General features: G+C 43.4%; 1 non-coding gene across 1 annotated transcript; it reads left to right on the top strand.

Annotated features, from left to right (window-relative positions):
• Positions 1–6,161: 6,161 nt before the first annotated feature.
• On the top strand, positions 6,162–6,299 carry LOC119927688. The gene has a single exon (XR_005450668.1). It is a non-coding gene; the product is annotated as a small nucleolar RNA SNORA7 (small nucleolar RNA).
• The last annotated feature ends 21,413 nt before the right edge of the window (positions 6,300–27,712 follow it).

Raw genomic sequence — 27,712 nt, 5'->3', positions numbered from 1 at the left:
AGATCCGCCCTTTCCTCTCCATCCAAACCGCTACCCTGCTAATTCAAGCTCTCATCCTATCCCGTCTGGACTACTGCACTAGCCTTCTCTCTGATCTCCCATCCTCGTGTCTCTCTCCACTTCAATCCATACTTCATGCTGCTGCCTGGATTATCTTTGTCCAGAAACGCTCTGGACATATTACTCCCCTCCTCAAAAACCTCCAATGGCTACTGATCAATCTGCGCATCAAGCAGAAACTCCTCACCCTGGGCTTCAAGGCTCTCCATCACCTCGCCCCCTCCTACCTCACCTCCCTTCTCTCCTTCTACTGCCCAGCCCGCACCCTCCGCTCCTCCACCACTAATCTCCTCACTGTACCTCGCTCTCGCCTGTCCCGCCATCGACCCCCGGCCCACGTCATCCCCCGGGCCTGGAATGCCCTCCCTCTGCCCATCCGCCAAGCTAGCTCTCTTCCTCCCTTCAAGGCCCTGCTGAGAGCTCACCTCCTCCAGGAGGCCTTCCCAGACTGAGCCCCTTCTTTCCTCTCCCCCTCGTCCCCCTCTCCATCCCCCCGTCTTACCTCCTTCCCTTCCCCACAGCACCTGTATATATGTATATATGGTTGTACATATTTATTACTCTATTTATTTATTTATTTATTTTACTTGTACATTTCTATCCTACTTATTTTATTTTGTTGGTATGTTTGGTTCTGTTCTCTGTCTCCCCCTTTTAGACTGTGAGCCCACTGTTGGGTAGGGACTGTCTCTATGTGATGCCAATTTGTACTTCCCAAGCGCTTAGTACAGTGCTCTGCACATAGTAAGCGCTCAATAAATACGATTGATTGATTGATTGAAGTACCATAAAAAAGATGTAAAGTCTAAAGTCTGAAGGCAGAGTGGTGAACTAAATTACCATTCCAGAGAGAACCTGACCCATCTCTACCGAGGACGGCAGGTAAATCTCCATGATGGTTTGAAGAGGCTCACTGCTTTGAAGGATACACTGTCATTTGAAGTCCACATCACATTAGGAGGACTGTGGGAATTTTGTGAGGAAGGCCATGTTGAATAGCTACTGTTTCCTTCAGGCCACCTGCAAATGAACAACCTTGGGAAGTCCAACCCTGTCGCTGGCTCTATCACTCGTTGGAATGGAAGTTGAGACCTGCACTTCTGTCAGATGCTAGATTTCTTCTGGCCCAAAAGCTAGTAGTTCAGATCATTTCTAAGCAAGGACTCCAGAGAAAAAAGTACCCAGATAATGTATCGGTGGCTGCCATGTACAATGACAAGAAGCCAGAGAAAAATAGCTATGTGTTCTGGCAGGATGAGAAGTGGGGAGGGGAGAGTTGAAAGAAATCCTGCAAAGATATTTCAGTCAATTTTCTGTATAAACAAGCCCACTGTTAATAAAAATGGTACCTTTGGTGATGGCCAGCTAAAGTGCACATTCCTGCAGTAAAATAACTTTTGAAGCAAACTTAAGAGGTTAAAAGAGCTCAAAAGTTTAAAGCTAGCCTCCTCCTGCCCTGATGCACACAACATCAACACTACCATCAGAATTACGTGGAGAATTTTGTATAAGTCAAAAATGGTTCCTGAGTGTTTTTTGTCTTTTTTTCTTCAAGACCCTGCAGCTCTGCCTTACAGTTTAATTCCAGTGTCTCAAATGAGGGCATATGTTTTGGCTACTGGCTTAAGTGTGTTAATATTTTAATGATCACTTGCAAGCTTTGATGTTACCACCCTATTAAGATGAATAGGAGAAATTCACACCTTTGAGACAACTGTTTACAATAGGCTCAAAGGCCATATATTGACTGGCCAGTGTTCACCTGAAAGATGTTTGGTTGGGGTCTTTTTTGTTTTTTGTGTGTGTTTTCAATAAAGATGGGTCAAATCTAACTATATGAAATCTTTAGGCATTTTCATCCTTGTCTTCTGGATAATTTTAGCCAAAAAGAACTTGTTTGAAATAATGACTGAACCGATCACGAAAGTGGAGACCAGAAGGAGGTTCTAATTTCTTCATGATTCTGAGGAGTGAATGATGTAGGTCACAAGTAAAATATCACTCTCCATTTTTTATGAGCTGCAATATTGGGATTGTATCTATTTCAGAGCTCATTAAGTTTTGATAACCAAGGTGGTTAATGACACTATGTAGATTTTGTGTGTGTGTGTGTATACGTGCATATCATGTGTATGTTTAATATAAAAATGTTAGAAGTGCTACCATTGAAATGCTAAGTACCGAAAGGAAAAGATAAAATATTTTAAAGGCAAGGAGAAACTATTGTCATTTAAGTATAGCTTGACAAATACTTCATAGTTAAATTTCTGTTTTATGGGCATAACTTGTCCTCTAAAACAAGACCTTAAAAATGTAGCTCCATTTTCTCATATTTCCAGTCTCGCTTTACATCATGTGGCTTAGTCTAGTTTCAATTAGTCATGTCAGCGCAGTTTTGTGACCCTGACATGTAAAATAGTATTGTAAGTAATCTAGCTCGGAATTCAGAGATGATGTGCTATTACTGTAGCAGATTTAAAAAAAAACCAACAACAAACCCTTAAACACTGTGATGAAATGTTTTATGTCTGTACTGTGTGCAGTAGGAAGATGTGGAATTAAGAAGAGTCGTAAAATATAAAGACTGTAGACCTGCATATGATTATTCATATTAAATTGAAGTAAATGCACTTTATATTGCTCACTGAGAGTTTTCAGGTCCTAAGAAGATTTGCTTTCATTTCCTAACTTCTCTTTTGGAATAAATCTGAATTCCTTGGAAAATTCTGACACTGAATGTCAGTTGGACTGCCTTTCCCCTTTCAAAGTTTGGGACTGAAGGAGTTGCCATTCCAAATTTTTTTAGTTGTGTCATGGGAACCAATGATGGCATACCTCGTCACTACTTGAAAACTGCATTTGGAGGTTCAATTTGAATCAATAAATTCCTCATGATTGCATCCTACAGACTGGGTTTGTGTGGCAGGATCCTGCCTGATGCTGAGCCCGCCCTGTAAACTCGAATTTCAGCATGTTCCGCTAAGTGATGGAATATCAGGGAGATTTTTCATCCCTTACACCTCTATCCACTCCTCTCAGTCCGATGCTTCGCTCTGTGACCTCAGGGCAGTCTTACATGATCGGATGGAGACCACAGGGCCACTAGCACGTCTGGGAAGAATCTGTCAATCAGGCAGACATCTGGGCCAATTTAGGACTATGTTTGAGGTCGCAACCCCGGGAGAAAAATACCCAGCTTCCGCAAACCTAACTGTTGTTGTTCTTCATCCACCACCAGGTGAGAGTCCACTTCTGAAATTCCAAATTCTAGTCTCTTCAACTACAGCTCCAAATTTTCTATCTCATTCCCAATTCCCCTAGTTGGCCATCTCAATAATATTCCCACCCACACCCAATATGGTCTCTTGAAATTTCTCAACGGTTTCCATCTATCTCAAACCCTAATCCGTCAATCATATTAGTTAAGCATCTATTGAGTACAAGAGCACTCTGCTAAATGTAGTGGGGGAAAAACAGTGGGAGCTTATCATTTTTATGGAGAAGTTGGCAGACATAAGTTAATTACAAATTGTAGAGATAGGAGAAAGAACAAGAATATAGCAGCTAGTACTTTAAAAATATCAGGATTAAATAACCGAACAAACGACTGGATGTTCAATTAAATATACATACACCTAAGTGATAAGGTTGGCTGTTGGGTTGATGTGAGTTGGGGTGTTGGGATTAATCAGGGAAGTCTTCCTGAAGAAGTTGGAATTTTAGAAGAACTTTGAAGATGGGGAAAGAAGTGATCTGGTGCATTTGAAACAAGAGGAGGTCTTTCTTGGGCTACTGAGGGCAAACTCATGGACAGTACAATCACAGGTGACTCTCATTGTTTTCACTCTCATTTTGCTTCCTTTTGGAAGTAATAATAATAATGATAATTATGGTATTTGTTAAGCACTTACTATGTGCCAAGCACTGTTCTAAGAGCTGGGGTAGATACAAAGTAATCAGATTGGATACATTCCCTGTCCCATATGAGGCTCATATTCTTAATCCCCATTTTCCAGATGAGGTAACTGAGGCACAGAAAAATGAAGTGACTTGCTCAAGGTCACACAGCAGATAAGTGGCAGAGGCTGAATTAGAACCCGTGACTCTGACTCCCAAGTCTGTGTTCTTGCCACCAGGCCGTGCTGCTTCCCAAAGGAAGTAAAATGTAACTGTGTGTGACTCCTAGGGACCAGTTCTGATCCTTTGCTCTTCTTCTATTCTATTTCCTCCTGCGGGAAGCTCATTTATTCACAGAATATTAACTACCATTTTGATACTTATGGCTGTCTAATCTACCCCTCTAGCCTTGACACTTCATGTCCTCCAGCCTCATAATGCCCCCTCTGTTCAGTACAAGTCTACCTAGATAATCCAGTGTCAACCTTATGTTAAATTAAATTCTTCCTTTCTTTTAATAATATTTTTGTGCTTACTATGTGTTAAACACTGTTCAAAGTGCTGGAGCAGATACCAGTAAAGTAGATAGGACACAGTCCCTGTTCCATTTGGGGCTCACAGTCTAAATAGGAGGAAGAAGACAATCCTCTCTTTCTCCTGACCTTTCCACTACCAATGATATAACTATCCTTGTTTCACACAATCAAGTGTGGAATGATCCTTCTCCCTGTCATTTCTATTCCAATTCTGGTCCTGCTCAGTGCTCCTTACTCTCACAACCCCAACTTTAGTAAAAGCCCTAGTCCTCTCGCACTAAATCAGCTTCTCTTCTGGTCTCCCTTCATCCAACCACTCCTACTATAATCTTCAAACTATGAAAATTACAGATATGAAGAAGTAATAGAGTATACGAGATGTATAGGTAAGTGCTGGGAGGTGTTGTGAGTACTAATGTAGTAAGTGTTGAAATGTCAACTGGGAAGATAGAGAAGCAGTGTGGCCCAGTGGAAAGAGCATGGGCCTGGGTGTCGGAGGTCATGGGTTCTAATCCTGGCTCTGCCACTTGTCTGCTGTGTGACTTTGGGCAAGTCACCTAACTTCTCTGAGCCACAGTTACCTCATCTGTACAATGGGGATTAAGACTGTGAGCCCCATGTGGGACAACCTGATTACCTAGTATTCATTCATTCAATCGTATTTATTGAGCACTTACTGTGTGCAGAGCACTGCACTAAGCGCTTGGGAAGTACAAGTTGGCAACACATACAGACGGTCCCTACCCAACAATGGGCTCACAGTCTAGAAGGGGGAGACAGACAACAAGACAAAACGTATTAACAAAATAAAATAAATAGAATAAATATGTACAAATGAAATGAATAAATAAATAGAGTAATAAATACGTACAAACATATATACATATATACAGGTGGTGTGGGGAGGGGAAGGAGGTAAGGGGGGGATGGGGAGAGGGAGGAGGGGGAGAGGAAGGAGGGGGCTCAGTCTGGGAAGGCCTCCTGGAGGAGGTGAGCTTTCAGTAGGGCTTTGAAGGGAGGAAGAGAGCTAGCTTGGTGGATGTGCGAAGGGAGGGCATTCCAGGCCAGGGGGATGATGTGGGCCGGAGGTCGACGGCGGGATAGGCTAGTATCACCCCCAGTGTTTGACACATAGTAATCGCTTAACAAATGCCATCATTATTATTATTATATAAGGAAAAGACAAACTTGAGAATTTTTAGAGATATGGGGAGATGTGTGCTGAAAGATATTGCACATTAATGATCTGAAAAGCAGGGAAGAATGGACTAGAGAAGGAAGAGATGAGAAGTAGGGAAATCTGTGAGGAGGCTGATGCAGTTGGGATTTGACGAGTTCCTGGACAGGCACTGGCAGCCATTCAGATGGAAAGGAAGGGCAAATCTAATAGATTCTGTGGAAGAAGAACTGATTCAGAATACTGTAACAGACAGAGTTGTTGGAGCTGAAAGAGAGGGAGGAGTCGAGAATAAAGCCAGGATTGTGGACTTCAGGGAGAGGGAGTTGGTAATGTTGTCAATTGTGACGGGAAATTAAATTGGAGGAAATAATTTGGGAGGGAAGATGAGGAGTTTGGTTTTGGACAAATTGAATTTGAGGTGCCCACAGAACATCCACGTGGTGATGTCCTAGGTGGAGGAGGAAATGAAAGATTGCAGAGAAGAAGGGCCCCTCTCAGGGTCGCACCTGGAGACTTTCCAGTACTCTACCAGTCTCGGCCATGGGAGGGAGAGTCTAGCAGAGGCCTGTCCATTCCATTCCTAGCTTGGCCAGTGGCTAGTGAGTGGAAGGCAACCTGCTACAAGTCAAAACTCACCCATGCTGGGCAGCAGCAGCATGGGAGAGAGTTGAGGCTGGAGACTCAGGTTTACAGCACGGAACGTGGCAATGGTAAACCGCTTCCGTATTTTTACCATGAAAACTGTATAGACACACTACCAGAATGATTGCAGATGCAGAGCGGGGCATTCTGGGAGAGATGTGTGCGTGGTGTCACTATGGGAGGAAACAATTCGACGGCATAAAACAAGAGAAGGAGGGAGGCAAGAGCTAAAGAGGTTGTTCTGGGGAGTCATAAGCGTAGCAGATGAACGCTCCAAGGAAGTGAATGTAAATTGAGAAGAGGGGGGATACCCAGAACAGCACTGAAGGATAGTTAGAAGATGGTAGGCAGGGTAAAAGCAAGCAAGACTAGATTATAAGGTTCTTGAGGGTAAGGATTGTGTCTACCAACTCTACTGTACTCTCCCAAAGGCTTAATACAGTGTTTACTCTCCCAAGTCATCAGCAGAGTGATCTGCAATTAATACTTTTGATTGAGGCTGAGAAATGAGGGAGAGCCAGGAGAGAAATGTGTTTGAAAATTTAGGTTTTAGATGATGTTTCCAGGGAAATGGAGTGGTCTACAGGGTTGAAAGAAGCTGATAGGTCACAAAGGATGAAGACAATGAGGGAATGTATAGGTGACCTTGGAAAGAGAGGCTTTAATAGAGTAGGTGGGTTAGTGTACAGTGATCTTTGCACAGTAAGGGGGTCAACTGATATCACTGCCTGAGTGATATTACAGTGGCATTAGGGATGCCAAGAGCAGAGCAACTTTTCTTTCACCCCATGGTTGTGGGGGGAGGGAGAATAGGATCTCTTTGGAGAGACTAAAAAGGGTGACAATGTCATCTGGGTTGGGCAGCACGGCATCATGGATACAGCATGGGAGTCAGAAGGACATGTGTTTGAGCCTGGAGACCCTTGGAAAGTCACTTCACTTCTCTGTGCCTCAGTTGCCTCACCTGTAAAGTGGGGATTGAGACTGTGAGCCCTAAATGGGACAGTGACTGTGTCCAACTTGATTCTCTTGTATCCATCCCAATGCTTAGTGCACTTCCTGGTACATAGTAAGCATTTAACAAATACCATTATTATTATTGTTATTATTAGGCCCCGTCTTGGGGACAGCAAGAAAGAGGACCTGTTACATTAAGGAACAGGTCAGTGGTGAAGAAAAGCTTTCCCATGGTGAAATGGGAGTTCCACAGCTTACACTAGACAGGGATGTGGGTTTGGGGCAGTGGTGAGTGTCATGATGTTCTGAAACATAATGCACTGTGGTTCCCAGTCTCTGGCCTCGAGCCATCCCAGCTTTCCAGTGCTCAATAATGCTCTGCCATCCTCAGCAGGTGGCATGTAGCAGTCAAGGGCACTTGGCAGGTGATGGGTGGGATAGGATGTGACAGACAGACAAGGTAAATGGAAGCAGCAATGGGTGATGTCAAGTTGGAAGCTGTAGCAGCAATGGGAGTTGCTAAGATAGTAGCTGTAGCAGTGATGGGACCTGGAGGGTGGTAAATATAGCAACAACAGGTACTGGCAGGGTGGTACCTTTAGAATTGATGGGTGCTGGCTGGTTGGTGGTTTTAGAATTGATAGGTGTGGGCAGGATGGTAGCTTAAATATTATTAGGTGCTGGTGAGGTGCTGGTTGTAGCACAGATGAGAGCCATCGATTGCAGTGATGTGCCTTGGCAGAGTGGTGGTTGTAGAATTGCTAGATGCTTGCAAGAGGCTGCCTATAGCAGCAATGGGCATTGATGGGGTGGTGGGTATCATGGCTTAGCGGATAGAGCCCGGGCCTGGGAATCAGAATGACCTGGCTCCTAAGCCTGGCTTCTCCACATATCTGCTGTGGGACCTTGGGCAAATCTGTGTGCCCAAATTAATATGGATTAACACAATAATAACAATAGTAATAATGATGGTATTTAAGTACTTAGTAGGTGCCAAACACTGTTCTAAGCACTGAGGTAGATACTAGGGAATCAGATTGTCCCACGTGGGGCTCACAGTTTTAATCCCCATTTTACAGATGAGGTAACTGAGGCCCAGAGAAGTGAAGTGACTTGCCCCAAGGTTCTACGTGCCTCAGTTAACTCATCTTTTAAACATGGGGATTAAGAATGTGAGTCCACTGTGGGACAGGGACTGTGTCCAACATGATGAACTTGTATCTCTTCCAGCTTTTAGAACAGGGCTTGGCCCACAGTAAGCGCTCAACAAGTACCATTGTCATTATCATTCTTGCAGTGACGTGTATTGATGGTATGGTGTAGAATTGATTGGTGGTGTTTATAACAACACCAGCAACTGGCAGGGTGTGGCAGTTGTACCAGCTGTGGGTGTGGGCAGAATGGCAGCTAAGAGAACAATAATAATTATTATTATGGTATTTGTTAAGCACTTACTATGTGCCAGGCACTGTACTGAGCACTGGGGTAGATACAAGGTAATCAGGTTGGGCACTGTTGGGCACTGTCCCTGTCCCACATGGGGCTCACAGTCTTAATCCCCATTTTGTAGATGAGGTAACTGAGGCACAGAGTAGTGAAATGATCTGCCCAAGGCCACAGAGCAGACAGGGGGAGGAGCCAGAATTAGAACCCAAGACCCAAGCTGCACCCATAGCTGCTACAGGAGGGGGACTATAGCAGCTCTGGATGTTGGCAGGATGGCAGCTATAGCAGTAACAGGTACTGGCATCGTGGCTTAGTGGAAAGACCCCAGGCTTTGGAGTCAGAGGTTGTGGGTTCAAATCCTGGCTCCGCCACTTGTCAGCTGTATGACTTGGGGCAGGTCACTTCACTTCTCTGGGCCTCAGTTACCTCATCTGTATAATAGGGATTAATTAAGACTGTAAGACCCCCGTGGGACAACGTGATTACCTTGTAATCTCCACAGTGCTTAGAACAGTGCTTTGCAATCAATCAATCAGTCGTATTTACTGAGTGCTTACTGTGTGCAGAGCACTGTACTAAGCACTTGGGAAGTACAAGTTGGCAACATACAGAGACGGTCCCTACCCAACAGTGGGCTCACAGTCTAGAAGGGGGAGACAAAGAACAAAACAAAACATATTAACAAAATAAAATAAATAGAACAGATATGTAAAAGTAAAATAAATAAATAAATAGAGTAATAAATACGTTCAAACATATATACATATATACAGGTGCTGTGGGGAAGGGATGGAGGTAAGGCGGGGGGTGCAGAGGGGAGGAGGGGGAGAGGAAGGAGGGGGCTCAGTTTGGGAAGGCCTTCTGGAGGAGGTGAGCTCTCAGTAGGGCCTTAAAGGGAGGAAGAGAGCTAACTTGGCAGATGGGCAGAGGGAGGGCATTCCAGGCCAGGGGGATGACGTGGGCTGGGGGTCGATGGTGGGACAGGCGAGAATGAGGCACGGTGAGGAGATTAGCGGCAGAGGAGCGGAGGGTGTGGGCTGGGCTGGAGAAGGAGAGAAGGGAGGTGAGGTAGGAGGGGGCGAGGTGATGGACAGCCTTGAAGCCGAAGGTGAGGAGTTTCTGCCTGATGGGCAGGTTGATTGGTAGCCACTGGAGATTTTTGAGGAGGGGAGTAACATGCCCAGAGCATTTCTGGACAAAGACAATCCAGGCAGCGGTGTGAAGCATGGATTGAAGTGGGGAGAGACAAGAGGATGGGAGATTGGAGAGGAGGCTGTTACAATAGTCCAGACGGGATAGGATGAGAGCCTGAACAAGCAGGGTAGCGGTTTGCATGGAGAGGAAAGGGCAGATCTCGGCAATGTTGAGCTGAGACCGGCAGGTTTTGGTGACGGCTTGGATGTGAGGGGTGAATGAGAGAGCGGAGTCGAGGATGACACCAAGCTTGTGGGCTTGTGAGACGGAAAGGATGGTAGTGCCGTCAACAGTGATGGGAAAGTCAGGGAGAGGGCAGGGTTTGGGAGAGAAGACAGTTCAGTTCAGTCTTGGACATGTTGAGTTTTAGGTGGCAGGCAGACATCCAGATGGAGATGTCCTGAAGGCAGGAGGAAATGCGAGCCTGGAGGGAGGGGGAGAGAGCAGGTGCAGAGATGTAGAATTGGGTGTCATCAGCATAGAGATGATAGTTGAAGCCGTGGGAGCGAATGAGGTCACCAAGGGACTGAGTGTAGACTGAGAACAGAAGGGGACCAAGAACTGAACTTTGAGGAACCCCCACAGCAAGGGGATGGGAGGGGGAGGAGAAGCCTGCAAAAGAGACTGAGAATGAGTGACCGGAGAGATAAGAGGAGAACCAGGAGAGGAAGGAGTCCATGAAGCCAAGGTTGGATAGTGTGTTGAGGAGAAGAGGGTGGTCCACAGTGTCGAAGGCAGCTGAGAGGTCGAGGAGGATTAGGATAGAGTATGAACCATTGGATTTGGCAAGCAGGAAGTCATTGGTGACCTTTGAGAGGGCAGTTTCCGTGGAATGTAGGGAACGGCAGCCAGACTGGAGGGGGTCGAGGAAAGAGTTGGTGTTGAGGAATTCGAGGCAGCACGTGTAGATGACTCATTCAATGAGTTGGGAAAGGAATGGTAGGAGGGAAATGGGGCAATAACTAGAAGGTTAGGTGGGGTCAAGAGAGGGTTTTTTGGGATGGGAGAGACATGGGCATGTTTGAGCATGGGCAAGGCCCTGCTGAGAGCTCACCTCCTCCAGGAGGCCTTCCCAGACTGAGCCCCTTCTTTCCTCTCCCCCTCGTCCCCCTCTCCATCCCCCCGTCTTACCTCCTTCCCTTCCCCACAGCACCTGTATATATGTATATATGGTTGTACATATTTATTACTCTATTTATTTATTTATTTATTTATTTATTTTACTTGTACATTTCTATCCTACTTATTTTATTTTGTTGGTATGTTTGGTTCTGTTCTCTGTCTCCCCCTTTTAGACTGTGAGCCCACTGTTGGGTAGGGACTGTCTCTATGTGATGCCAATTTGTACTTCCCAAGCGCTTAGTACAGTGCTCTGCACATAGTAAGCGCTCAATAAATACGATTGATTGATTGATTGATTGAAGGCAGAGAGGAAGGAACCAGTGGAGAGTGAGCGGTTGAAGATGGAAGTTAAGGAAGGGAGAAAGGACGGAGTGAGAGATTTCATGAGATGAGAGGGAATGGGGTCAGATGCACAGGTGGCCGGAGTAGCACTTGAGAGGAGGGAGGAGAGCTCCTCTGAGGATACTGCTGGGAAGGATGGGAGAGTAGCGGAGAGCGTTGAGAGCTGGGGGGTTGGAGAAGCTGGGGGGGAGTGACTTTGCACATAGTAAGCGCTTAATAAATGCCATTATTATTATCATTATTATTATTATTATTACTGGCATGATGATGAGCAGTGATGGGTGCTGTCCTGTAATGCCCTCCCTCCTCACATCTGCCAAACTGGCTCTCTTCCCCTCTTCAAAGCCATACTGAGAGCTGACCTCCTCCAGGAGGCCTTCCCAGGCTGAGCCCCCCTTTTCCTCTGCTCCTCCTCTCCTCCCCATCACCCGTACTCCCTCCTTCTGCTCTTCCCCCCACTTCCCCTGGGAGTTTTGTATATTTGTACATATTTTTACTCTATTTTATTAAAGATGTGTATATACCTATAATTCTATTTATCTATCTTGATGGTATTGACACCCGTCTACTTGGTTTTTTTGTTGTCTGTCTCCCCCCTTCTAGACTGTGAGCCTGTGGTTGGGTAGGGATTGTCTCTATATGTTGCCAACTTGTACTTCCCAAGCGCTTAGTACAGTGCTCTGCACACAGTAAGCGCTCAATAAATATGATTGAATGAATGAAAGGATCCCAGGAAAGTAGAACCAGGGTCAGCTCAGTCAGTTTGTCCATCAGTGCTATTTATTGAGCACTTACTCTGTGCAGAGGACTTGACTAGGCACTTGGAAGAGTATAATATAGTTGGGCACGCAATCCCTGCCCTCAGAGGAGCTTACAGTCTAGCAGGGTAGGCATAAAGAAAGCTCTGCAGCAGAAGAAGACTCTTTTTTAGCAGTCACGTGGTTTGATGTCCATTTTTATGTGCTAAATAAAGTGCTAATTGGGAACTCCCGTATTGGGTCAGACCAGTGATCCACGCAGAGTTTGTCTCCAACCGTGCTCCTACAGAACATTTTGAAGTATATGGGCTCTTTTGCCATTGATTCTCACGGATGAACCTCCATTTCATGGATGATACTCACCATTTCCTCTAATAACTCTCCTTGCTCCTATTACCCAGATAACTAAATCTGCCTTAAATCTATTGACATTTCAGTCTGCACAACTTCCCGTGGTAACCGATTCCATATGCTTACCGTAAACTGTGTGAAGAAGTGCCCCTTACAGTGCTTGAACTGCAAAAGGAGTTGATTTTCCAGGTGAATTCAAAGCTCAACCTGATGAAACATGTTTCACTCTTCATTTCCCTTTGCTTTAAGTTGAAGGATTCCTCTCCTATTGCTTATTGGATGGAGCATGGGCCTGGGAGTGAGAAAGTCACAGGTTCTTATCTAGGCTCTGCCTAGATAAGTGGGCAAGCCACTTCACTTCTCTGTACCTCAGTCACCTCATCTGTCAAATGGGGATTGAGACTGTGAGCTCCTTGTGGGATAGGGACTGTATCCAACCTGATTAACTTGTATCCACCTTAGCGCTTAGTAGAGTGCCTGGCACATAGTAAGCGCTTAACAAATACCACCATTACTATTTGGTTGCCATTTGGATCCAACAGTTCTTCATGTACCTGTGTCCCAAATATTCTGAGAACTTTTATCTGATCAGTACATGCAAATTCCCCAGTCAGGGCCTGGGGGAAGATAGTGCTCAATTTAGGAACATTTTTTGAACTTTTAATGACTGAGTTGTTTCTGGAAACTCTTAGGGATGGTTCATTTGTGTCTTTCAGTCTGCTATCTGCTTTGCTCCTTCTTGACCTTCATGGGTCCTGTCAAACCCTATATAGTATTGTTATTATTAGTAGTAGTAGTAATAATACTTACTATGCTTACCATATATAAAGCATTATACTAAGTGTTGGAGTAAATGCAAAATAAGCAGGTCAGACTCAGTTCCTGTCTTACTGGGACTCACAGTCTAAGTAGAAGGGAGAACAGGAATTTAATGAAGCCCCATTTTAGAAATGAGGAAACAGGATCAGAGAAGTAAAGTGACTGACCTAAAATCATTCAGCAGGCAAGTGGGAAGCTGGGATTAGAACCCAGTTCCTCAGATGAAAGTATGGTGGGACTAGACTGGAGGTTCCTTGTGGGCAAGGAACATCTCTACCCACTTTGTTATATTGTACTACTCTCCCAAGCATTTAGTACAGTGCTCTGCACTCAGTAAATGCTCCATTAATATAATTGATTGATTGATTGGTAAGCTATTATTTAGGTTCAGTGGCTTCTGGGAGTGAGCAGGGCCAGTTCAGAGTGAGAGGACAGAGGATGAGATGTTATTCACTACTTCTGTCAAAGACTGCTGCCCAGATACGCAGGGGTGATAGGCAGAAATTGGCAATAGCAATCTTCTCCCTCTCCCTTCTGCATCACCCTGACTCGCTCCCTATATCCATCTCCACTCCGTCACTTATGTAAATATCTGTAATTTGTTTAGTCATATTAATGTGTGTCTCCCACTCTAGACTGTAAGCTTGTTGTGGGCAGGGAATATTCATTCATTCATTCATTCATTCAGTTGTATGTATTGAGCGCTTACTGTGTGCAGAGCGCTTGGGAAATACAAGTTGGCAACATATAGAGATGGTCCCTACCCAACAGTGGGCTCACAGTCTAGAAGGGGGAGACAGAGAACAAAACAAAACATATTAACAAAATAAAATAAATAGAATGAATATGTACAAATAAAATCAATAAAGTAATAAATATGCACAAACATATATACATATGTACAGGTGCTTTGGGGAGGGGAAGGAGGTAAGGCAGAGGGGGTGGGGAGGGGAAGGAGGGGGAGAGGAAAGAGGGGGCTCAGTCTGGGAAGGCCTCCTGGAGGAGGTGAGCTCTCAGTAGGGCTTTGAAGGGAGGAAGAGAGCCAGCTTGGCAGATGTGTGGAAGGAGGGCATTCCAGGACAGGGGGAGGATGTGGGCCAGGGGTCAATGGCGGGACAGATGAAAACAAGGCACGGTGAGGAGATTAGCGGCAGAAGAGCGGAGGGTGTGAGCTGGGCTGTAGAAGGAGAGAAGGGAGGTGAGGTAGGAGGAGTGAGGTGATGGACAGCCTTGAAGCCAAGAGTGGGGAGTTTTTGCCTGATGCGTAGGTTGATTGGTAGCCACTGGAGATTTTTGAGGAGGGGAGTAACACGCCCAGAGCATTTCTGGACAAAGACAATCCAGGCAGCGGCGTGAAGTATGGATTGAAGTAGGGAGAGACAGGAGGATGGGAGATTGGAGAGGAGGCTGATGCAGTAATCCAGAAGGGATAGGATGAGAGCTTGAACGAGCAGGGTAGCAGTTTGGATGGAGAGGAAAGGGCGGATCTTGGTGATGTTGCGGAGGTGAGACCGGCAGGTTTTGGTGACGGATTGGATGTGAGGGGTGAACGAGAGAGCGGAGTCGAGCATGACACCAAGGTTGCGGGCTTGTGAGACGGGAAGGATGGTAGTGCCGTCAACAGTGATGGGAAAGTAAGGGAGAGGGCAGGGTTTGGGAGGGAAGACAAGGAGTTCAGTCTTGGACATGTTGAGTTTTAGATGGCGAGCAGACATCCAGATGGAGGTGTTGTGAAGGCAGGAGGAAATGCGAGCCTGGAGGGAGGGAGAGAGAGCAGGAGCAGAGATGTATATTTGGGTGTCATCAACGTAGAGATGATAGTTGAAGCCATGGGAGCGAATGAGTTTACCAAGGGAGTGAGTGTAGATCGAGAATAGAAGGGGACCAAGAACTGACCCTTGAGGAACCCCTACAGTAAGGGGATGGGAGGGGGAGCCCACAAAAGAGACTGAGAATGAATGGCCAGAGAGATACGAGGAGAACCAGGAGAGGACAGAGTCTATGAAGCCAAGGTTGGATAGCGTGTTGAGGAGAAGGGGGTGTTCCACAGTGTTGAAAGCAGTTGAGAGGTCGAGACAAAAATATGTCTTTTTATTGCTGTATTGTACTCTCCCAAGCACTTAATACAGTGCTCTGCACACACAGTAAGCTCTCAGTAAATACGTTTGCCTGGCTGATTGATGGACTGACTGAATAGCAACAAGAAAAACAATAGAAACAACACAGGCCTGCGAGTCAGAAGGACCTGGGTTCCAATCCCGACTTTGCCACTTGTTTGTTTTGTGGACTTGGACAAGCCATTTCACTTCTATGTGCCTCAGTTATCTGAAGACTAAGACTTTGAACCCCATATGGGACATGGACGATGGCCAGCCTGATTTGCTGTATCTACCCCAGTTGGGTAGGAATTGTCTCTATTGCCAAATTGTACTTTCCAAGCGCTTAGTGCAGTACTCTGCACACAGTAAGTGCTCAATAAATATTATTGAATAAATGAATGGAAGGTTAGTACAGTGCTTGGCACATAGTAAGAGCTTAACAAATCTTATTAAACAATGTTGATCACCATTTCCCTCTCAGGGAGCAGGAAAATGATGTGGTTCTGCCCAAACCCATTAGATCATTAGCCTTCTTCTCAAGGCTCTTAACCTAGGAGCCATCATCTGGAGCAGAGGATTCCCAATGCCCAGTTAGATTGATGAATCTCCAGCCTTGAGGACCCAGACATTTCGAGGAGAGTTTCTTTCCCTCTTTGAAGAATTTAGGTCACTGGCCTAAGGGCCTGCATGTTTTGGGGGAACCTTACAAGGAGCCAAAATCTGTGACCCGTGACTCAGTGTCCAGTAATAGGTGAATCTACCTGATCCTTAGGTCTAGTGCCCTGCCATGGACATTCCAAGTGCCTTTAGTCACTGCAGATATTCACATTGCTAAATCAAATCCTTCAGTACTTAAACTGGCCCAAACGTCCCCTCCTCCACGACCCCCACATTCTGTCAAAGCTTATTTGAGTTTATTTGAGTTTCTCCCCATGCCTCTATGAGCAATGAAGAGGGAAAAGGCAGGCAGCAGGAGGGAGAATTAGGAGAAGCAAGGATCCCCAGTGACCTCCTTATTATTACTTTAATTATTAATATGGTATTACTTTAGCATTTACTATGGGTCAAGTGCAATTATAAGCACTGGGATAGATACAAGTGTCCTATCCACAGTTCCTGTCCCACAGGGTGCTCACAGTCTAAGATCAGAAAGAAGGACGTTCATGCCCTGAGAATGGGCAGGACAACTCTGTCTTCCCTTCATTTTGCGTGGATACAATGAATCAGCCATTCACATAGGCCAAGCTATGATGCCTTCTTACCTTTCAGAAAATGAATCTATATTTCTAATATCAGTTTTCCTTTTAACCTATTTGTAAATGATTTATTATCCTAGAAAGCCAGATGGTGATAAGATAATGCTTTTTAGAGGTCATTAAAGAGTTTGGGGGAAGTTCCTCTGAAGATTGCAGCCTTTCGTTGTCAGCGTGATAAGGCAACTTAACAATTTATGTCAAAGTTGGCAAAATGTGTTTGTCTGATAAACAGTCTTTTGCGTGGGCATCAATCATACTTCTTTTCCACGGGATGTTGTATTTTTCATGAAGTGAACTTTAGTGACTTTGCCGAGGTTTTTGAGATTGCGGCGCAGGAAGGGGAGCCTCTCAGCTTGAGACAGGCGTAACCCAGTTCTGAATCTCATATTGCCTCAGACGTCTTTGTCTCCAGCACAGTAAGGAAGTTGGACACAAGCAGCTGCGGTGTCTTGTGGCAACAGTGAGATAGCTGAGGGTGATTAGGGAAAAGAAGGTGTCCTTCTTGTGGAAGGATGAAGTGTTTAGGGAGGCAAACGGAGGGAGAAATCAAGAAAGGTGTGTGTGTGTGTGTGTGTGTGTGTGTGTGTGTGTGCGCGCACGCACGCAAGAGTGTGCACATCCCCAGATACGTTTCATATGTACAACACTTGGTATCAGTTGCACCCAAAACCTATTTGTTCTTGAATTTCAAAGCAACCAAAGACCCCGGTGACTAAAAACATGCATTTCCCATCCCCAAATCTTCCCGTTTTATGAGCATTTTCAACTGCCTATAAATCACTTCTCAAAATTGCCCTGAGCTGAAACAATATTTCTGAGCTTAGGTTAAAAGCTTATAAGTGCTTTTCTACTCCAACAAAGTGAAATCAGGTTACATTAATAGAAGTATTAATTAATTTGCCCTCATTTATTCAGCAGAATGATCATTTTGGAAAGCCTCTACCATCCCTAAGTATGCTAAAGTGTACGCCGCTTTAGTGATGGAGTTGCAGCAGAAGCACCTAGCAGTGTGTCAGATGGTATGGAAAAGGATTGTCCAATTTGGAAATCTGAGACGTGACTAGGAAGTGCTGTGGGGTGTGTTATAATGAAAATACCAATCCTCATTCGCCACGGTCGCCATAAGCAAAAATCTTAATATCTTGGCCAAACCCACTTAAGGTTCATGTAATAAGCCCGCATTCCTAATTTTATTAGGGATGTGCCAAGTTAAGCACTTTGCTGGCCTTTAGACAGATTTATAGCTCAACTTCTGCTGAATTAGTGGTGACTGACAAGAGGACATTGTTTTATAGGATGCTATTTAGATAAAAACCTGCAGGGTGTTTCTGTAATGTTGTCACTTCAAGTCCAAACTCGAAAAAAGAAATGTGTATTAAGGAGGAATCTTCATTAGCTTTTATGAGTTTAATCTAGTGCAGTCAAAAGCTTCCTTATAAGGAAACACATTTGAATGTTCGAAGACAACCTCATCTTTGTTCCAGGTTTCAGTGTAAAACAATCTGTAAGGCTTATGACTGTGAGGGGAATTAGGGTTTGAGCCTATTTTTCCTTTCCCTTCCACTGTGTATATCCTCATGCAAAGACTCAAACCTGGACTTTTTCCCCACGTTTTCTTGCTACGAGGGTTCCCCAACTTGGTAGTCATTTTTTTTTTCCCTATACATTTTTTGAGACAGATACCACTTTACCCAGAGGGTAAAGCTGCTATTTATTCATAGGCAACCATAGGCTAACAATCATGCTGGCTTCTTCATACATAAAGAGATCCCATTTACAAGTGGTAGGAGTTTGGTTTTGCTTCAGTCTGTTCGTCTCGAATCTGTGAAGTTTCTGGCCTGTTGAATGCCTTACTATTATTAAAACTGTCTGGAAGGGAAACATTTCCCAAACTACTAGGTACTGACACTACATATAGGACATCATGCATAAAGGACTGATCTTTATTTGGTGACCACGACTCCCAATTGCTCGATTCTGTTCCTGAGGGAGGGAATCTCCTTTTAGAAGTTAAGCCTGAGGCTGAAAAATTTGTTTTCTTTCTGACCTAAGCAGGTCATTGACCTGAATGTCAAATTCATTAATCCACATCTTGACCTCTCTCCTTTTTCTCATTAGAAAAGATTCCCTGAATATATCCTTTCCTTCTGGGACCAGAGATAAGATAAACTATATATAAAAAAGACAACTGGATCCTGGGAAGCCTTAGATATTTCTTTACTTCAGAAATCAAAACTATGAGGCCATCTCAAAGGATATCTCTGCAAATGTTCTAAAACTTATTTTGGGACAGGGGTTGGTAAAAAAAAAAAACCAACAACAAACAATGGCGAATCAACCAAAAGTTGTGATATTGGCTTTTGTGTTCACATTTCCATCAGATATTCTCTCCTTGCCAAAGAGCATGCTAGAAGGTCACTGGAATGTCTAATCTTCCATGGGCAGAAGTGTGACTGGGTTGGGAAAGTCAATAATAAAGGCGCTTTTCTGTATATTGGGGATGAAGACTGTGAGTCCTGTGCAGAATATGGACTGTGTCCAACCCAATTTGTTGTATCTACCCAAGCGCTTAATATAGTGCCTGGCACATAGTATGCGCTTAACAAGTACCATTATTAATAGAGAAGAAACCTGGCATAGTGGAAAGAGCTCAGACTTGGGAGTCCTCCTCCCATCCCCCCCATCTTACCTCCTTCCCTTCCCCACAGCACCTGTATATATGTATATATGTTTGTACATATTTATTACTCTATTTATTTATTTATTTTACTTGTACATATCTATTCTATTTATTTTATTTTGTTAATATGTTTGGTTTTGTTCTCTGTCTCCCCCTTCTAGACTGTGAGCCCACTGTTGGGTATTGACTGTCTCTATATGTTGCCACCTTGTACTTCCCAAGCGCTTAGTACAGTGCTCTGCACACAGTAAGTGCTCAATAAATATGATTGATTGATTGATTGAGTCAGAGGACATGAGTTCTAATCCCGGTTCTACCACTTATCTGCTGTGTGACCTTGGACAAGCCACTTAACTTCTCTGTGCCTCAGTTACCTCATCTGTAAAGTGGAGATTAAGACTGTGAGCCCCACTTGGGACAACCTGATTACCTTGTATCTACCCCAGTGCTTAGAACAGTGCTTGGCACACAGCATGGCATAGTGGCTACAGCCCAGGCCTGAGAGTCAGAAGGCTATAGATTCTAATCCCGGCTCCACCACTTGCCTGCTGTGTGACCTTGGGCAAGTCACTTAACTTCTCTGGGCCTCAGTTACCTCATCTGTAAAATAAGGATTAAGACTGTGAGCCCCACGTGGGACAATCTGATTATTTTGTATCTACCCCAGCAATTAGAACAGTGCTTGGCACATAGTAAGTGCTTAACAAATACCATCATCATCATCATCACAGTAAGCGCTCAACAAACACCATTAGTATTATTATTATTATTCCCACTGTAGAGGCTCTGCAGACACGTAAAGTCAGGACATGAGTTTAGCACTTCTTTCCGGCATCATAATTTTCAGCTTTCATCTGCGGATCTCAAAGCATGTTAAAAAGTACTAATTATATCTCTCAGGTGCTCTGTAACTATGTATCATTATACTTAATTTACCTGTGAGGAAACAAGGGAGGTTAAGTAACTTGCCCCAGGTTACCTAGCATTGGAGGCCCCAAACATAAGCCCCAAGGCACGGCTTCCTTCCCCCCATGCCCCCCACCCACCCTGTCCACCAAAGGTGAGGGATAATAGGGCTAGCTCTATTTGGATACCAGTCATCACATAGCACTGGTGAATGAGCATCCCTTCACCCTCCAGATTGCTTGATGCAAATTCAATTTTAATGAATACAATTGCAACTTGTTTCCAACTCTAATCCTTCATTCTTTTACCGGTGTGTCGGTTGATTTATTGCTTTGACCTGAGAATAACGAGGGTCAGAAGAGGAACTGACTGCATACAACCTGAATCCTGACTCACTCTTGACTCTGTCTGTACATTTGGCACGCACCAGAGCCGGGTTCACACAGGCATGTGCAGGTGTATGGGATGTGTACTTGGAAAATGCACCTGGCTGCCTTTCCTACTTGCCCTCCACGCGACTGAATCATAGAAATGATCTTTAGACAGGTGGGAGATGTATGTTCTCTGAGCACCTCAGATGAGCTTAAAATGAAATGCACTGGAGCTGAAGAATGTGGTCCCAAGGCAGTGTGGCATGATTGTAACCCCCTTTTTTTTGAAAACTTGGGCTTTTAATCCCTTTATTAACCAGTTGTGTGTGTGTGTGTGTGTGTGTGTGTGCGCGCACGTGCATGTTCAGGCATGTGTGCACTCTGATCTTTATTTACCTTGACTCACACACCTAAATTGAATCTGTTGGCAGCCAAGAGGTTGGTCATTCTTCAGACCTAACTTGGTTGATGGCCTTCTGTTTTGCTCTTTGCGCTTTCTCCTGGCCCCTGATGGTATATTAGCCTCCTCTTCGCCCATCTGTCCCATTAAATCTGTTCTTTTGCCCTCCTCAGCCTGGAGAAGTTCTCGCTGATGTGATGTCACCTCTAATCCCGTTTTCCATTTGTATCCCGGATTTTGTTAACCACTTTTTAAATAAAAATATGGCATGATTCTAATGTACTAAGGAGTTCCAGGGATAACCATATAATTTCAAAACGATACTGATTTTGTTTATATGCAACATAATCTTTTACAGTCCTTAGTCTTTATTTGAAGCATTGCAAAGTGGATTTTTATGAAAGGTATTATGAAGGACTCCTTGTTTCTTCATAACAGATTTGAACGTTAACTGATCAGAGTTCAGATAAATAGTCTTTACTCTCCATTAAAATATTAAAAAGCCTTTGGTAAGAAACTGGCATAAAGATCCTTCATTCTTGTTTAATGAACACTTGTTGGCAAGTATAACACTTTAATAGCTTTGCAGAATGAATTTTGTGTGAGCATCCTCCATTTCCCTGTCAGACACTTGTCCAGGTGCTGGGAATTTATTGGGGGAAGCATATTTTTACTCATTAGTTTTGTATTTGATTATGGAACAGTAAAATATGAACCACCAAATCCCCGAGGCATAGCTGTGTACATTGAGATTAGTAATTGCATGTCATCTTGCTTTCCATTGGAATTTATATGGACAGATAGGATAGGTGCTTCCTAAGTAGGTTTAAAAGGAGAGCAAATTTGTATTTAATCTTTTTTGCAGGCATATTCTCCCTAATGGAGGAAAGGTTAGGCTATATCATATATTTTAAAAACAGTTTTAATTTATTTTTTCTCTTTCCTTTTTTTTCCCCTTGGTGTTGGAAGTATATCAGATTTTCTTTCTAACAGCTCCCTAAAAATCAGTGCTTCTTAGAATGATGATACCAGGCCTATTGAAAAAGAGCTATTTGGCCCACTTTACAGTGGGGGACAATGGGTGGGATTTTATATATTATATATATATATATATATATATATATATATATATATATATATATATATATATATATACACATACATATACACTTACAAGTTTCTGCATTTTAACTGGTAGTTTACATACAAAGTAGAAACTGCACATTTGATTCAAAGATACACCTCTTCTGGAATCACAAAAGTTATATCCTCCACCCCCTCACCGCCCCCACCCTTCCACCAACCCCAAACACATTCACATAAGATAGTAGTGTTTCCCTTAAACAAAGTTAAATACAAAGAGGCCAGGGTTAGGGTTTTTCATTTCCTCCCGCTATGTTTGCTAAGATATATTCCCACTTTATTTGATGTTTTGCATTCTAAAAGAAGAGGCGTGTTTAAAAATGTGATTTTCTTTTGGACTATGCTGTGGCTAAGCAATGTCAATCACACTGTGCTCTTTTCTATAAAAATGCTCATAAGTGCAATTTCCAAAACAGAATCTAAAGAGGCACTTAATAGTCACAGAACTGGCACATTTGATAATTAATGTTCCTTACTGAATTTTTGCTGATCTAGCCTAGTTTTAAATGGAGAACCAAGTTAGCTCAACATATTTTTGAACCACTAGTTAAAATGGAGGAGGGCGGTGGGGAGAACGACTTTTTCAAAAGATACGGTGGGGAGCAATTGGCCAGAGAGAGGAAATATTTGGCAGCATCTCTTTGTGAGCAACTTGATGAAGTTTCAGTTCTATTTGGTAGAACTCCCACTAGAAGCTGAGGACCTTTATAAGCTTTTGTTCTTGGTATCCTGGTCGCTCTAACCCAATGATAAAACTATGAGTATTTCACTCCCCAGGTTTCCAACTGCCAGTCTTCCTCTAATGAACAAGATTGAAGTAAACACCAGGGTCACAGCGCACCTCATAAGTGTCCATTGCCTGCAATCTAGATTTGAGTCTCTCTCAATCAATTAACAGTATTTATTGAGATCTTACTTTGTGCAGAGCACTAAACTAGGCCCTTGGGAGAGTACAATATAGTAGAGTTGGTAGACCCGTTCCCTGACCATAATGAGCTTAATCTCTAGAAGCTAAATACAAGGTTATTAAATGGTACCCAGAATGTCATAATGGCTCCCTTTCAAATATGGCTTTGTAGAGTTTAGCACAGTTGTTTCAAAGAGGACTAAGAGAAACATTTCTGATTCTAGTCACCACAGAAATGTTGTTTTCTCTGATCTAAGGAGGTGGGGCTTCTTTGTCATTAGTATTATTTTAAGGAGCTACTTTGAATCAGTGGTATTTATTGAACCCCTACTGTATGCAGAGCACTGTACTAAGTCCAATAAGTGCAGTGCTTTGCTTCACTTGGAGTAAAAATAGAAGTCATTGAAGTGAAATTTAGAGATGACAGGAAATGAATGGAGACTGAAACTTTTAACTGTTTGTTGGCCAAAAGAAAAAGATTAGATGGTGGGATTTGGAAACATGCTAAAGAATACATCGTAGTTTTTGATGTTCATTTTCCTTAGATTACACCAATGTTTTAGGGCAGATGGATCATGATTTTATTTGTAAATTCCAATTGATTTCCATAGGGGTATTAAGAATAGTATGCATTTCACAGTGGAGATTTGGGGGATTTGGGGGACACAAGAAAACTAACAGATAATTGGAGACATACAGGGGAAGTAAAAAAGGGATCAGGACAGCCAAGGGTAGCTCAGAAAGGATTGTAAGGACTCCAGAGACACTGAGAGTGATGCAGGGTGCTATGAGTGGAGGTGAAAAAGGATCATGATGACATGGGGGGTCATGAGAGAGGATTAGGGCGACTGGAATAGGACAGCCAGAGTGAGACTGCCTTCTCAGCTTCTCCACCAAGCAATATGGGACTAGATGGGAGAGACTGGGGATGGAGAGTGAATTGAGTAGAGACAATCTCAGATAGTGACTCAGAATCCTGTGAAAGATGATTGTCAGGTCTGAGACAACCACCCCAGCCATCCCTTCTTGGGGAAGATTTTGCAGCCTACTTTCTGATCATTTCTCTCAAATCTACTTTGAAATGTCCTAAGTAACTTAGCTTGAACCACTTCTCTTGAGAGAATATCCCCTGACTATTAATACCATCACTCTATTATAAATAATGATTAGAGCAAATTTTTATTGAAACCCAGTGCAGAGAATTAGGCTGAATCCCTTCCCATGTGGACTATTATTAAATCACACTTTGAGGTGGAGTGTTTCTGCCCGACATGTGACCTAAATTTTCCCTTTTGTAGTTTTGTCCCATATTTCTTCCGTCTGGTTACACCCCTTTCTCTGGATATCCTTCTCGCTATTTGATATTTACAGCTTTCGAATGTTAGTAAATTATCATTTCATTCCCTGTTAATTCTTACTTAGTCAGCCTATATAATTCCCATAACCTTTCTTTATAGTTCAGGTTGTTCATTCAATAATCTTTCCTGTTGTTTTTCTTGGGTTTCACTACAATTTGTGTAGGCCTCACTAATGATGGCACCACTAAATCTGAATGTTCTGTTATTTGGAGATTTACCAAATTCATTCATTCATTTAATTGTATTCATTGAGCGCTTACTGTGTGCAGAGCGCTCTACAGGAAGAGGCTGCACAGCTTCGTGGAAGAAGTATGATACTGGGAGTCAGGAGACCTGAGTTCCAGCTCCACCTGCTATGGAAACTTGGGCAAGCTACTTAAGCGATCTGTGCCTCAGTTTCCTCATATGTAAAATGGGAATAAAATATTTGTCCTCCCTCCCTCTTAGATGGTGAGCCACTTGACTTAATATCTACCCCGTTGCTTGGCATAGTAAGCTCACAGTAAGCTTATAGCTTTTTTTAGTTTATTTGTTAAACACTCACTTTGTGCCAAGCACTGTACTAAGCCCTAGGGAAGGTACGAGCTAATCAGATTGGAAGCAGTCCCTGTCCCACAAGGGGCTCACAATCTGAATCCCCAGTTTACAGAAGAGGTAAATGAGGCATAGAGAAGTTAAGTGATTTGCCTAAGGTCACGCAGCAGACATGTGGAAGAAGTGAAATTAGCACCCAGGTCTTTCTTACTCCCAGGTCCGTGCTCTGTCCATTAGACCATGCTGCTTAGCATATAGCAAGCAATTAATCATTACCCTTCTTCTCAATAATAATGATAAGAATAATAGCATTTATTAAGTGCTTACTATGTGCAAAGCACTGTTCTAAGCACCGGGGAGGTTAACAAGATGATCAGGTTGTCCCACGGGGGGCTCACAGTCTTCATCCCCATTTTACAGATGAGGTAACTGAGGCCCAGAGAAGTTAAGTGACTTCCCAAAGTCACACACACAAAGTGGTGGAACCGGGATTTGAACCCATGACCTCTGACTCCAAAGCCCGGGCTCTTTCCACTGAGCCACGCTGCTTCTCAGTACCATGTCACTAGGTGACATGACCATTCACCAGTCATAATAATAATAATAATGGTCTTTATTAAAAACTTACTTGTTTCAAGCACTGTTCTAAGCGCTGTGGTAGATAAAATATAATCAGTTTGGATATAGTCCCTGTCCCTGTCCCACATGAGACTCATGATCTAAACAGGAGCTAAAACAGGTATGGAATCCACAGTTTACAGACTAGGAAACTAAGACAACACAGTACAGTAGTACTAATAAATAAAACCATAGGAATGGCAGTGTACCAGGTCTTGCTAAGTGTTTTGTCACTGGCCTCAAAGAAACTGGTTCCAGTCCTGGGGTAGGGAAGTAGTTGGTAAGTGGTTGGTGAAGTTACTGTCTTTCCCAAGTGCTTAGTATAGTGCTCTCAAACCAGTAAGTGATCAGTAAATATTACTGATTGAATAACTCCGTAAATCTCTTAAAACTAGGTCTTCCAAACTCTGCCATGGCCCTGAAAACTGAGCAGAGAAGCAGTGTGGCTTAACGAAAAGAGCACGGGCTTGGGAATCAGAGGATGTGGGTTCTAATTCCGGCTCCACCACTTGTCTGCTGTGTGACCTTGAGCAAGCCACTTGACTTTTCCGTGTCTCAGTTACTTCATCTGTAAAATGGAGATTAAGAATGTGAGATCCACATTGTATAACCTCATTATCTTGTATCTACCCTAGCGCTTAGTACAGTGGTTGGCACATAGTAAGCACTTAATACCATACTTGTGAGTCATTAGGATTATTGTTATATAAAACTAGAAGCAGCGTGGCTCAGTGGAAAGAGCACGGGCTTTGGAGTCAGAGGTCATGGGTTCAAATCCTGGATCCGCCAATTGTCAGCTATGTGACTTTGGACAAGTCACTTAACTTCTCTATGCCTCAGTTCCCTCATCTGTAAAATAGGGATTAAGACTGTGAGCCCCACGTGGGACAATCTGATCACCTTGTATTCCCCCAGCGCTTAGAACAGTGCTTTGCACTTAGTAAGCGCTTAACAAATACCATTATTATTATTATTATTATAAGAACACCTTAAATATTCTTTATACTCTCTAAATCATGGGGTAGATGACATATACCTCTGTGGTCCACAAACACACTCTTACTCGTTCTGTTCCTTGCATATCCTAGCACCACTCTGCTTCTCCCAAAATTTGCTCTGAACAATTTAATGAGCATTTCACTTGGTTAAACTTATTTGGAGTCTGTTTTTTGGCCTGGATTCACCTTTAAACAATCCATAATTATTTGCTAATATGAGGTTTTAATAATGGAGAAGACCCTCTTTGGGCCCAGGGTCTTAAAGTAACATATAGGTAAAATCAGTCAATCAATCAATCATATTCACGGAGTACTTATTGTGTGCAGAGCACTATACTAAACACTTGGGTGAATAAAATATAACAATATTAGAGAGTTGGGAGACACATTCCCTGCCCACAATGAGCTTACATTCTGAGGGGGAAACAGACATTAATATAAATTAATAACTTACAGATATGTACATAAGTGCTGCGGAGAAGATGTGCCTTCAAAAAGGCTTTGAAGGTCAGGAGAGTAATTGTCTGCTGGATATGAAGAGGAAGGGCATTCAAAAACAGAGGCAGGATGTGGGTGAGAGGTTGGCAGCAAGATAGATGAGATTGAGATGAGATGAGATGAGATAAATGACATTAGAGGCACAAAGTCTGTGGGCTGAGCGGTAACAAGGGAGTAGCAAGGTGATTGAATGCTTTAGACAATGGTAAAGGGGTTTCTGTTTGATACTGAGGTGGATGGACAACCAAATTTTTAAGGAGTGTGGAAACATGTAATGAATGTTTTCGTTGAAAAATCATCCAGGCAGCAGAGTGAAGTATGGACTGGAGTGGGAACAGACAGGAGGCAGGGAGGTCAGCAAGGAGGCTGATAAAATAATCAAGGTGGGATAGGAGAAGAGCTTGGACTAACTTGGCAGCAATTTGAATGGGGAGGAAAGGGCAGATTTTAGTATGTATCTTTCACTTCAACCAGCTAAGGGTGTGATTCTACCCATGCGTTGTAAAAATGGTGTTTGTTCTGAACTCATGTGATTTTACTTTAATTTTAAGCCTTTGTCAGGTGTAATTCTACCATAAGATTCCCATTTTATGTGACTAGTAGTAGTAGTAGTAATGTTTTTTATTGAATTCCCAATGGG

Source organism: Tachyglossus aculeatus, chromosome 4, assembly GCF_015852505.1.
Source record: "Tachyglossus aculeatus isolate mTacAcu1 chromosome 4, mTacAcu1.pri, whole genome shotgun sequence".
NCBI lineage: Eukaryota > Metazoa > Chordata > Mammalia > Monotremata > Tachyglossidae > Tachyglossus > Tachyglossus aculeatus.
Note: the sequence above shows the minus strand (reverse complement) of the source record. Positions and strands in the feature narration are given on the sequence as shown.